Here is a 6,614-nt window from a genome sequence, read left to right on the forward strand (position 1 = left end):
GTGGACTGAGATACACCAGGCAGTGTACAGATATCTTCCTGAGAGAATGGGGACTTCTAGACACTAGTCAGTATACAGACATATCGCTGCGCTAGAGGGTACTGAATGACACCGGTCTGTGTACAGATATCTGCCTGAGGGTGAGGAACGGAGCGACACCAGTCAGTGAACAGATATCTCCCTGAGTGGGAGGGACTGAGAGACACCAGTCAGTGTACAGAATTCTCCATGAGTGAGAGGGATGAAGAGACATCAGTCAGTGTACAGATATCTCCCTGAGAGACAGTGAGACAGAGAGACATCAGTCAGAGGACATATATATATCTCCCTGAGGGAGAGGGACTGAGCGACACCAGTCTGTGTACAGATATCTACCTGAGGGAGAGTGGACTGAGAGACATCAGTCAGTGAACAGATATCTCCCTGAGAGGGAGGGACTGAGAGACGCCAGTCAGTGTACAGATATCTGCCTGAGGGTGAGGGACGGAGAGACATCAGTCAGTGTACAGATATCATCCTGAGAGGGAGGGACTGAGAGACACCAGTCAGTGTACAGATATTGCCTGGGGGAGAAGGACTGATTGACCGGTCAGTTTACAGATATCTCCCTGAGAGACAGAGAGACAGAGTTACATCAGTCAGAGGACAGATATCTCCCTGAGGGAGAGGGACTGAGAGACACCAGTCAGTGAACAGATATCTCCCTGAGGAGAGCGACTGAGAGAGTCCAGTCAGTGTATAGATATCTCCCTGAGTGAGAGTGGACTGAGATGCACCAGTCAGTGTACAGATATCTTCCTGAGAGAATGGGGACACCTGGACAGCAGTCTGTATACAGATATCTCGCTTCGGGAGAGGGACTGAGAGGCACCATTCGGTGTACAGATATGTCCCTGAGGGAGAGGGACTGAGAGACACCAGTCAGTGTACAGGTTACTCCAAGAGAGAGAGGGACTGAGAGACACCAGTCAGTGTACAGATATCTCCATGAGAGAGAGCGACTGAGAGACACCAGTCAGTGTGCAGATATGTCGCTGAGGATGAGCGACTGAGAGACAACAGTTAGTGAACAGATATCTCCCTGAGGGACAGGCACTGCGAGACCAGCCAGTGTACAGATATCTCCCTGAGAGTCAGAGAGACTGAGAGATATTAGTCAGGGTACAGATATCTTCCTGAGGGAGAGGGACTGAGCGACACCAGTGTGTGTACAGATATCTGCCTGAGGGAGAGGAACTGAGAGACACCAGTAAGTTTACAGATATCTCCCTGAGGAAGAGGGGACTGAGATACACCAGTCAATGTACAGATATCACCCTGAGAGGGAGGGACTGAGAGACACCAGTCAGTGTACAGATATGTCGCTGGGGGAAAGGGACTGAGAGCCACCAGTCAGTGTACAGATATGTCCCTGAGAGAGAGGGAATGAGAGACACCATTCAGTGTACAGATATTTCCCTGGGGAAGAGTGACTGGGTGACCAGTCAGTGTACAGATATCTGCCTGAGAGACAGAGAGAATGAGGGACATCAGTCAGACGACAGATATCTCCCTGAGGGAGAGTGGACTGAACGACACCAGTTAGTGGACAGATACCTCCCTAAAAGAAAGCGACTGAGAGACGCCAGTCAGTGCACAGATATCGGCCTGAGGCAGATGGACTGAGAGACATCAGTCAGTGTACAGAGATCACCTTGAGAGGGAGATATTGAGAGACACCAGTCAGTGTACAGATATCTCCCTGAGGGAGAGGAACGGAGGGACACCAGTCAGTGTACAGATATCTCCCTGGAGGTGAGGGTCTGAGAGACAACATTCAGTGTTCAAATATGTCCTGAGAGCGAGGGACTGAGAGACAACAGTCAGTGTACAGATATCTCGTTCAGGGAGATGGACTGAGAGATATCCGCCAGTGTACATATCTATCCCTGAGCGAGAGGAACTGAGAGACACAAATCAATGTATAGATATGTCCATGAGGGAGAGCGACTGAGAGACACCAGTCAGTTTACTGATATCTCCCTGAGAGGGAGGGACTTAGAGACACCAGTCAGTATACAGACATATTGCTGAGGGATAGGGACTGAGAGACATCAGTCAGTGTACATCTATCTCGCTGAAGGAGAGGGGCTGCAAGATATCAGTGAGTGTACAGATATCTTCCTGAGAGCGAGGGACTGAGAGACACCAGTCAGTGTACAGATATCAACCTGAGAGGGAGGGACTGAGAGATACAAGTCAGTGTACAGATATGTCCCTGAGGGAGAGGGACTGTTGTAGGCATTAGGCACCTGCTGAACATATCAAAACACGAGGCATTAGGCACCTGCTAAATATATCTACACCCACATATAAAATGCCTGCCCAAGCATGATGGGGACTCAGTTAGTCAAGCAATGAACTATTGTTTGAGGCTGACCGAGCAATGACCGAGTGACTCCCACTTCCGGGAATGACTTGGATCATCCACTTGAGACAAGATAACTTTAAAAGACCATTGTAGTATCTAACGTGGAATGTCCTCAATCAAGGACTTCGCACAGCAAAACCCCGAGGAACAGAGATAAGGGGGGGACCCACTTCACAGAACGAGGTCATTAATCAGCCCGAGCTGAAAAAATCGATCATACAGCCCCTGAGGTTTCAGTGGAATTCTATTGGATTAAAGAAACCTATATGTAATCTATAATCGTTATGACTGGATTGTGTCCAGCCGAAGTGGGCTGAGTAATTGTAATGAACGATTGCAAAACATATCAATATCGACGAATTTCTTTGTTCGTTGGAGAGTAGAGTGCCTGGAGTTGGACCAGAGGCTCTATCCCCGCCTGCATAATAAAAGCCGTTTTGGCGTTGGAACCGACCTAGAGTGTCGAGTGGTTCTAGCAGGAAAACATTCGCGCTAACAGGAACTGAGAGACCAGTCAGCATAAAGATATCTCCAAGAGGGAGAAAGACTGAGAGATACCAGTCAGTGTACATATATATCCCTGAGGAAAATGGACTGAGAGACCAGTCAGAGCACAGATATCACCCTGAGAGACTGAGAGACTTAGAGACATCTGTCAGTGCACAGATATCTCCCTGAGAGGGAGCAACTGAGAGACACCAGTCAGTGTACAGATGTCTCCCTGAGGGAGAGGGACTGACAGACAGCAGTCAGTGCACAGATATCATCCTGAGACGCAATACTGAGAGACACCAGTCAGTGTACAGATATCTCCTGAGGTAGAGTATACTGAGAGACACCAGTCAGTGTACAGATATCAACCTGAGAGGGAGGGACTGAGAGACACCAGTCAGTGTACAGTTGTCTCCCTGAGGGAGAGGGACTGACAGACAGCAGTCAGTGCACATATATCATCCTGAGACGCAATACTGAGAGACACCAGTCAGTGTACAGATATCTCCCTGAGGTAGAGTATACTGAGAGACACCAGTCAGTTTACAGATATCAACCTGAGAGGGAGGGACTGAGAGACACCAGAGAGTGTACAGATATATCGCTGGCGGAGAGGGATTGAGAAATACCAGGCAGTGTACAGCTATGACACCTGAGAGACAAGGACTGAGACACACCGGTCAGTGTACCGATATCTCCCTGAGGGAGAGGGACTGAGAGACACCAGTCAGTGTACATATATCACAATGAGAAATAGAGAGACTGAGACACATCAATCAGAGTGCAGATATCTCCCCTGAGGGAGAGGAACTGACAGACACCTGTCAGTGCACAGATATCTCCCTGAGAGGGAGAGACTGAGAGACGCCAGTCAGTGTACAGATATCTCCCTCAAGGGAGAGTGACTGAGAGACAGTAATCAGTGTGCAGCTATCTCCCTGAAGGAGAGGGACTGCAAGACATCAGTGAGTGTACAGATATCTTCCTGAGAGGGAGGGACAGAGAGATACAAGTCAGTGTACAGATATCTCCCTGAGAGAGAGGGACTGAGAGATATTAGCCAGTGTACAGATACCTCCCAGAGGGAGAAGGACTGAGAGACACCAGTCAGTGCACAGAGCTATCCCAGAGGGAAATGGACTGTGAGACCAGTCAGTGCACAGAGGTTTCCCTGAGAGTCAGAGAGAATGAGAGACATCAAATCAGTGTACAGATATCTCCCTTCAGGAGAGGGACTGACAGACACCAGTCAGTGCACAGATATCTCCCTGAGAGGGAGCAAATGAGAGACCCGATTCAGTGTACAGATATCTTCCTGAGGGAGAGTGGGCTGAGAGACACCAGTCAGTGAACAGATATCTCCCTGAGAGGGAGGGACTGAGAGACGCCAGTCAGTGTACTGATATCACCCTGAGGGAGAGGGACATAGAGACACCAGTCAGTGTACAGATATCTCCCTGAGGGAGAGGGACTGAGAGATACCAGTCAGTGAACACATATCTCAATGAGAGGTAGGGACTGAGAGACGCCAGTCAGTGTACAGATATCTCCCTGAAGGAGAGGGATTGAGAGACACCAGTCAGTGTAAAGATATCTCCCTGAGGGAGAGGAACTGAGAGACAACAGTCAGTGTACAGATATCTCCCTGAGGGAGAGGAACTGAGAGACACCAGTCAGTGTACAGATATCACCCTGAGAGGGAGGGACTGAGAGACACCAGTCAGTGTACAGATATATCGCTGGGGGAGAGGGACTGAGATATACCAGTGTACAGATATGACACCTGAGAGACAGGGACTGAGACACACCAGTCCTTGCACAGATATCACCATGAGAAATAGAGAGACTGAGAGACATCAATCAGAGTGCAGATATCTCCCTGAGGGAGAGGAACTGAGAGACACCAGTCGGTGTACAGATATCTCCCTGAGGGAGAGTGAACTGAGAGACACCAGTCAGTGTACAGATTACGTCCTAAGACATTAGGGACTTCAAGACACCAGTCAGGATACAGATATATCCCTGAGGGAAAGGGACTGAGAGACAGTAATCAGTGTACAGCTATCTCCCTGAAGGAGAGGGACTGCAAGACATCAGTGTGTGTACAGATATCTTCCTGAGATGGAGGGACTGAGAGATACAAGTCAGTGTACAGATATCTCCCTGAGAGGGAGGGACTGAGAGACACCAGTAAGTGTACAGATATCACCCTGATGGAGTGGGACTGAGAAGCACCAGTCAGTGTTCAGATATGTCCCTGAGTGAGTGGGACTGAGTGACAGTCAGTATACATATACCTCCCAGAGGGAGAGGACTGAGAGACACCAGTCAGTGCAAAGATCTGTCCCTGATGGAAATGGACTGTGAGACCAGTCAGTGCACAGATGTCTACCTGAGAGACAGAGAGAATAAGAGGCATCAGTCAGTGTACAGATATCTCCCTTCGGGAGAGGGACTGACAGACATCAGTCAGTGCACAGATAGCTCCCTGAGAGGGAGCAGATGAGAGACTCGATTCAGTGTACAGATGTCTCCCTGAGTGAGAGGGACTGAGAGACACCAGTCAGTGTACAGATATCTCCCTGAGGGAAACGAACTGAGAGACAACATTCAGTGAACAGATATCTCCATGAGAGGGAGGGACTGAGAGACGCAAGTCAGTGTACAGATATCTCCCTGAGGGAGAGGGACTGAGAGACACCAGTCAGTGTACAGATATCTCCCTGAGGGAGAGGGATTGAGAGACACCAGTCAGTGTGCAGATATCTCCCTGAGGGAGAGGGACTGAGAGACACAAATCAGTGTACAGATATCACCCTGAGAGGGAAGTACTGAGAAACACCAGTCAGTGTACAGATATGTCTCTGGGGGAGAGGGACTGAGAGACAACAGTCAGTGTACAGATAAGTACCTGATGGAGAGGGACTGAGAGACAACAGTCAGTGTACAGATATGTGCCTGAGGGACAGGCACTGCGAGACCAGCCAGTGTACAGATATCTCCCTGAGAAACATAGAGACTGAGAGATATCAGTCAGTGTACAGATATCTTACTGAGGGAGAGGGACTGAGAGCCACCAGTCAGTGTACTGATATCACCCTGAGGGAGATGGACTGAATGACACCGGTCTGTGTACAAATATCTACATGAGGGAGAGGGATTGAGACACCAATCAGTGCACAGATGTCTCCCTGAGGGAGAGGGACTGAGAGCCACCAGTAAGTGTAGAGATATCTTCCTGAGAGGGAGGGACTGAGAGACATCAGTCAGTGTACAGCTATATCCTTGAGGGAGAGGGACTGAGAGACACCGGTTAGTGTACAGGTATGTCCCTGATGGAGAGGGACTGAGAGACACCAGTCAGTGTACAGATATGTCGTGAGTGAGAGGGACTGAGAGACCAGTCAGTTTCTAGATATCTCCCTGAGAGTCAGAGAGACGAAGAGTCATCAGGCCAGTATACAGGTTTCTCCCTGAGGGAGAGGGACTGAGACACACCAGTCAGTTTACAGATAACTCCGTGAGGTAGAAGGATTGAGAGACACCAGTCAGTGTACAGATATCACCCTGAGAGGGAGCTACTGAGAGACACCAGTCAGTGCACAGATGTCAACCTGAGAGGGAGGGACTGAGAGACAACAGTCACTATACAGAGATCTACCTGAGGGAGAGGGACTGGGAGACACCAGTCACTGTACAGATATCACCCTGA

Source organism: Pristiophorus japonicus, unplaced genomic scaffold, assembly GCF_044704955.1.
Source record: "Pristiophorus japonicus isolate sPriJap1 unplaced genomic scaffold, sPriJap1.hap1 HAP1_SCAFFOLD_194, whole genome shotgun sequence".
NCBI lineage: Eukaryota > Metazoa > Chordata > Chondrichthyes > Pristiophoridae > Pristiophorus > Pristiophorus japonicus.